This window comes from Triturus cristatus, chromosome 12, assembly GCF_964204655.1.
Source record: "Triturus cristatus chromosome 12, aTriCri1.1, whole genome shotgun sequence".
Classification (NCBI taxonomy): Eukaryota; Metazoa; Chordata; class Amphibia; order Caudata; family Salamandridae; genus Triturus; species Triturus cristatus.
Genome location: NC_140595.1, coordinates 715730381 through 715737769, shown reverse-complemented (window position 1 = coordinate 715737769; position 7389 = coordinate 715730381). Strand labels below are relative to the sequence as shown.

General features: G+C 48.9%; 1 long non-coding RNA gene across 1 annotated transcript; it reads right to left on the bottom strand.

Annotated features, from left to right (window-relative positions):
- Positions 1-661: 661 nt before the first annotated feature.
- LOC146780430 (uncharacterized) lies at positions 662-3036 on the bottom strand. The gene is made up of 2 exons (XR_014972135.1): positions 2834-3036; positions 662-2571 (listed from the first exon to the last, which is right to left on the bottom strand). It is a non-coding gene; the product is annotated as an uncharacterized LOC146780430 (long non-coding RNA).
- Between the last annotated feature and the right edge of the window lie 4353 nt (positions 3037-7389).

The following is a 7389-nucleotide window of genomic DNA, read 5'->3' as shown; positions in this document are numbered from 1 at the left end:
AAGGATTTTTCAGCGCCATGACAGACTAGGTGCAGAAACAAAGCGGCGGTGAGATGGAAATTATTGGTTAAATAGCCAGGTCTTAAGAGCTCTACGGAAGCGGGTGTAGATAGCTTCATTGCGGATAACAAGGGGAAGAGCATTCCAGAGCGACGGGCCAAGATAGGAAAAAGATCTTCCGCCCATCCTGGCGAGTTTAAACCTGGGTACCGTGAAGTTGCCAAGAGTGGCAGACCGCAAATGACAAGTCGGAACGTAGGGGCGTACAAGGGATTGCAGGTACTGAGGATAACACTGTTTAGAAGCTAAAGAAATATTTGATAGTCAAATGCCACAACAAACACTGTTACAGAACAGGCATAAAAGTTTCAATCTTCAATGCTCCAAGAACAGGCACAGCACAGGCAGCAGCAGTGTTAGCTTCACTTACATGATAAACACTGTGGGTAGGCAAAAATAAAAGTTGGGGTGCAGTGCAGAGGGATCAGTATTAAAACCAGCAGGAAACTTAAGCTCTTTTACAACCGGGCAGTGTGCACATCACTAGTAAAGCATTATCTCTAGTGCTGAGTACATAGTATGCGCACAACGGGACATTCCCTCCTCCTCAAATTCCTTCCCTTACTGCCCGCTACGCCAAAGAACTCTCGGAATCAGGACATGTCTACGGAGTAGCCTTTTATTCACATCAATCCAAGTGAATCATCATAGTCTATTACCAAATAAAAGTATCCTTCTTGGATATATAAGAACTATTCACAGCATCACCCTTTATCTGCATCAAAATGTCAACGTCAGTAAGGAAATTGGGTACGACATTACACTTTAACATTTATCTCGGCCATACACTAGAACAACTTGGCCGTAGATTTTGAACTTACAATTTAACTTTTAACTCGACCGTACACAAGAACTTGGCCCTACATTGGAACTTGGCCGTCTAGGCTGCCAATCTCCCACTCGGCTGCGCACATTGTGCCGGCAGGCCCCAATGCGCTACAGCCAACAGCTACATTACTTGACATCCTAGACACCGCATACCGCACAGGTCCACCGGGGTACCTGAACACAGGCATCTGCCCCACAATCCTCAACTCGGCTGCGCACATTGCACCGGCAAGCCCCAACTCGCTACAGACAACAGTTACATTACTTGACATCCAGGGCACCGCATACCACACTGGCCCACCGGGGCACCTGAACACAGGCATCCTCCCCAAGATTCTAGTCAGTCCATACGTGATGGGTTAGGGCATTAGAGTCCAGGACTACCGGCAGGCCAATCCCTCCTCCTCGCCTACCCACTGCACTCGTGGAATCTACCCCTTCCAGGGGTCCATCGAATGGCTGCATCTCCATTGTTGTGCATCCCCCTTTGTTGTAAACTGTCAGCGCTCCGCCTCATGTTGCCTTGGCCTTCTGCCGGGTGGGTGGGTGGTCGACGACGCTCCTGTAGCCAGGCTTTGGTCTAAGGAGACAAAGACAACGAAACCCCTGGAGCACAGCCTTAAATACCTCTGCTAAGTTTCATTTCTGGTAAGTTTCGTTTTTCCAAACCGCCAACCCTTCATTATCCAGCCAGCCCCACCTCCTTCTCTGATCCACGGAGGAGGTTCAGCCCTGCGGCGCAACTAAGGGTGCCCCTCCCTAGTCACGGGGGGCGCCTGTTAATTTCCAAAGAGCTCTTTTGGAGTAATGTGTCAAGACCTTGCTGTCTCACCTGGACAATTTCTATCCACTTTAGAGACCATTTCAGCCTATTGTGATGGTAACTGGAGCCCCTCTGAAGTGTTGTGCCTTGTTCTACATAGTCCTCTCAGGGTATTGTGTCAAGTACACAAAGTCCCACCTGGAGTTCTACTAAATTGTTCCAAAGTTCACCGGGAGCAAGGATGCTAGTTTTAAATTCCACAGGTGGCACACTGTCTTCTGATCTGGTGCCCGCCTGTGGTGTATGGTGTCTGGTTCTGGAGGGTTCATCTAGAGTACTGTGCCTGTTGTCGCAGTCACAGCTCGTATTTCTATCAAGTTCTAGTGGCAACAGCTGACGTTTTTTTCTCTTGTATGGAGGCCACCACTGTCGTAATGTGTCCAGAGCTGCAGATGCCATCTTGTCACTGAAATCAGGCTGGAAAATTGTGTCTAGTCGTAGATGACTCTCCTGGTACATTGAATTACTTTAGGAGGCCACATATGCAGTGTTGTGTTTAGTTCTGGTCGATACACGTGGAGTGTTATTTTTAGTTTTGGACCCAAACCTGGAGATTGTCCCTATTTCTGGATGCTGCATCCGGGGTGTGGTCTTCTGTACTGAAGAGAACACTTTTAACACCATCTTCGGTGCTACTTCAAGATGCACAGCCGATGCTGGAATGAATCCAATCAATCAAATACTCTTATTCCTTGCTTTCCTTTTCATCCATTATTTACTCCTTGTCTTTTATTCTTCTCTTTTAATTCAATCCATTTTACTCATTCCCAAGAACCGTAGGAGGCGTTCTGATTTTCAAATGCCACTTTATTAAAATCACCCAATGCATTTCGGGAATAAGATCCCTTCGTCAGGGGTATCTAGAATACAAAATTACATCTATAAGAAACTAATACCATCTTCTTTACTTAAACGGAACAAAATTGTGCTGTGAAACATAATTATCTTTGCATTATCAACATGCCCCCTTCCTCAACCCGTTACATCTAAATATCTGGCACCCTCGTGGCTCTGAATAATCCCTGTATTACAAAGTTAAACACTGTTTACATTGTTCAGCATTCTGCAGTTAACCCTTCACTTTGACTTCCCTTACGCTAATGCGCGTGAGCCAACGCTTACCGTGACACTTGAATCATATCGTGTTTAAAATGCAGCTAGCTCATTGAAAAAGCCAAGCTCCTCTGCGTGTTTCAAAAGCGCGCCCCAGCGTCAATCTCCTTCATTATTCAGCCAAGTCAACTACTGGTAACTCGTGCGATTTTTATCTATCACCTCCCTGACTTCACGCAGGTGCGTAATCACTTGTTAACCGCACTGCGAGTACACCAAACACTATAGACGGACTAAAAATACCAAACACCTCAAGCCCTCTTTCGTGATACAATCATTGCACTACACATCCCATCACCACCCAGGGTCTCTGTCCCGTTGTTGCCAGCCTCTATTCAAACCAACTAGGTCTTGTGAATTAATAATGGCAATCAACTGATCAAAAAACATGTAATAATACAATTCGAATTATTTAAATTGTTTAAATGTTAATGCTCCGCTTCTAGCATAATCCCATGAATACTCCGTTTTTTTAGCAGCAATTCATCGTGGCCAATAACACACTCCTGCGTTCAGTATCTAATTCTTTCATGCCATAGATACTTTCTCCGTTGTCCTTGTACTCATGCTGGTTAACTCTGGGTGCAAACTCACAAGTGGACAGTGTCAATTTATAAACATCAGTAAAGTAGTGAGATGCACACCGGCGTTATTGGCCACGATGAATTGCTGCTAAAAAAACGGAGTATTCATGGGATTATGCTAGAAGCGGAGCATTAACATTTAAACAATTTAAATAATTCGAATTGTATTATTACATGTTTTTTGATCAGTTGATTGCCATTATTAATTCACAAGACCTAGTTGGTTTGAATAGAGGCTGGCAACAACGGGACAGAGACCCTGGGTGGTGATGGGATCTGTAGTGCAATGATTGTATCACGAAAGAGGGCTTGAGGTGTTTGGTATTTTTAGTCCGTCTATAGTGTTTGGTGTACTCGCAGTGCGGTTAACAAGTGATTACGCACCTGCGTGAAGTCAGGGAGGTGATAGATAAAAATCGCACGAGTTACCAGTAGTTGACTTGGCTGAATAATGAAGGAGATTGACGCTGGGGCGCGCTTTTGAAACACGCAGAGGAGCTTGGCTTTTTCAATGAGCTAGCTGCATTTTAAACACGATATGATTCAAGTGTCACGGTAAGCGTTGGCTCACGCGCATTAGCGTAAGGGAAGTCAAAGTGAAGGGTTAACTGCAGAATGCTGAACAATGTAAACAGTGTTTAACTTTGTAATACAGGGATTATTCAGAGCCACGAGGGTGCCAGATATTTAGATGTAACGGGTTGAGGAAGGGGGCATGTTGATAATGCAAAGATAATTATGTTTCACAGCACAATTTTGTTCCGTTTAAGTAAAGAAGATGGTATTAGTTTCTTATAGATGTAATTTTGTATTCTAGATACCCCTGACGAAGGGATCTTATTCCCGAAATGCACTGGGTGATTTTAATAAAGTGGCATTTGAAAATCAGAACGCCTCCTACGGTTCTTGGGAATGAGTAAAATGGATTGAATTAAAAGAGAAGAATAAAAGACAAGGAGTAAATAATGGATAAAAAGGAAAGCAAGGAATAAGAGTATTTGATTGATTGGATTCATTCCAGCATCGGCTGTGCATCTTGAAGTAGCACCGAAGATGGTGTTAAAAGTGTTCTGTTATGTTGTATCGCGCAACTGGGCAGAGCGCGAATCATGCTTGCACGCCAAAACTTAGTAAATGAGTACATGACTTGAAATTTGGAGTACGCCGGTGTGCATCTCACTACTTTACTGATACTTCTGTACTGAAGCCCATGTCTGCAATATGCTGTCCAGTTCTCGATGCCTGACTTAGAGTTTTGATCCAACTCTTTGAGTGTTGGGATACCATATCTTTCATACTAAGCAAGGTCTCTGGGCTGCACTAGGGCATTTTGACCAATTATGGTGGCCACGTTTTCTTGTGCGCATCTCTTGTAGCCTCTTCTTGGAGTCTGTGCCCGGTTTGGAGGCCTCATCTGGAGTAATGGAACAATTTCTGAAAGCCACATCTAAAGCACTGAATACACTTCTATTAATAGCTTGCATTTTGTATAGTGTTTCATACTGTAGAGCTGCCCTATACAAATGATGCGTGTATATGCACAGAAACCTTTTTCAGGGCAATGCAGAATTTTTTAATTTTTTTTTTAAGATGCATTTTTTGTAAAACTGATTTATTTTTCTGTGAGGTTCCCTTATCATGCACTCAGGCTAAACTCTAATTAATGACACGTCCCCATTGAAAAAGGTAAACATTCATCTTTCAAATAGGCTTCCCGTTCTAAATAGCTGGGATAGAGACGGGCGTCCCTTCAAGTGCATCCCAGCGCCCCGAGAAAGTGCTAGTAACGTCCCAGTAAAAAGTACAGCAGTCCTGGTGAGAAGGGTCAGTCCTGCTGGGAAGCGTCAGTCCTCCTGGAAAGCGTCAGTCCTGCTGAGAAGCGTCAGTCCTGCTGGAAAGCGCCATCCCTCTGTTCTTGAAATGCGGCTGCCCTGGCGCCCGCAGGGTGCCCTAGAAGGGCGGGCCTCTAGTGCCAGCTAGGCACCAGCCCACCCCCCTTCTGCGAGGGGACCCCTTGGGAAGGAGTCCCCCCACTCCTATCAGCCAGTGCTGCGGCACGCAGGGCGCGTCACTTCCGGGGCGCGAGGAACGAGGGGGGTATATAGGCCTCCCCTCCCTCTGACCTTACTCTTTTCGCACCCTGGACACGCCGCGGACACCTAGCCTCCAACACGCTCTCGCCACGCTTTATTTTCATGGTGAGTGCTTGTTGCTCCCCCCCATGCCTGAGCACCCCATCTGGGGTGCAGCACGGTGGGGCGGCCCAGCTTAGGCTGGTTGGCTGCCGGGGGCCCGGGGGGTAGCGGGCTTTCTGCCCTTGGGGTTGGGGCGGGGGTCTGTGGTGGGGACTGCTCGAGCAGGTGTTCCCCCGGGATGTGGCGCTCAACCTGAGCAGCCTTCCTGCCTTGCCCAGCGAAAGAGGAGGTGGCCCACGGGCTACCGCGGTTGTAAAGTGAATTTAAAGAGTGATACTGGTTTAAACAAAGAATATGGGCACGGCACTCGAATCCTATCTATAGGTTTCGCCCTCGGGATGTCCCGGTTTCCTGTTATCCAACCCCCCCACCCCAGCCACCGCTGGGTGCTGTGGCCCCGGCTTTCTTCGTGCCCCCCCCTCCGTGCACGGTGAGGATCCGGAGCACGTCCTGCGGACTGGGCCCGTGGGCTCTGAGGCCCGACTCGGGGGTGGGGAGGAGGCCCGGACGCACTGTCTGGGTCGCTTGCCCCGTGCCGGAGTCGCCCCCACTGCAACCCTCGGGCTGGCGCTCACCTGGTCCTCCCTCGTGTCCTGTGGGGCTTGTCGTGGTCAGAGAGGCCCGGGGGCGGTTGGGCCCGGCCTCCGGACCAGCTCTCAGCCTTCCGCCCCCTCCCTCTCGGGAGTCCTGGCGCTCGGAAGGGCGTGGCGCGGCTGTACTCGAATCCGATGAGTAGGGTTCGAGTTGCTCTGGGGGCTATTAATAATAATTCTAATGAATTAAAATTGAATTAATAATATTAATAATGGCTGAGATCCGCCGCAGTGGCCGTGGTCCTTGTCTTGCTGCGGCGGACTATTCGTGTCCTCCCCGGCACCACCCTCGTGAGTGTGGCGCCGCCCACCGGGGGGCAGCTACGCGCCATGGCTCCCATCAGCCATCGCCCGTTCTCGCGCCCCCTGCTCGTGCCAGCTAGTGGAAAGGGCCTGTGGGGGGGTCATTCCCCCGCCCTGGCTTCCACTGTCCTGGTCAGCTGCGCTGCCGACCCCGGTGCAGGAAACCAGGGCCTGTGCCTGGAGGTCGCGTCTACATCGGGGAGCCCCGCGATTCGGGGCTAAAATCTTAATCTCCCCGTGCCAGAATATGTAATGTAAGGACGGTGCTCATGTCCAGTGCCCCAATTCCTTCGGCCCGAGTTCGCACTACATAAAAGATGAAAAAAGAAAAAAATAATAATAATAAAAAGTGCTCACATACGTGCGGTGGGACGCGCGCTGGCAGGGCGAACCGGGGATGCATGGAGGGGATTGTTGGCGCATAAGCAACGGGGACCTCGGTTATCGCTTACTTGCGGTGGGCGAGGGCTGGTGTTCCGGTGCTTTCCACCCCCGTCTGTGGGTGCTCCACCCCTCGGGACGGCTCTGTATTCAGCATGCTTTGAGCAGTGGTGAGGTCGGCGTGCAATGAGGGAGTGTTTCCAGGAGCAACGAGGGAGATCCCTTGCAGTGATTGCGGAATGTGGTTGCTCTTTGTGGTACATAGGGCTTCGAAGACCCGGTGCAAGGTTTTAAATGTGGTGCGTGGATGTTTATACTTACGGCTGAAACTCCAGGTGGGAGCTTGCTCAGATGGCAGAGTACCGGCCCGCGCGTCTCCTTACCGTTAACACTGGGTGACCCGCACAGTGGGCAGACTGTGATTTTTTTTTATTCGTTAAACAGAAACTCAGAGCATTGACACACTGCACCTTCCCACTTTAAACAGTGGGCCTTACAAATATATTATA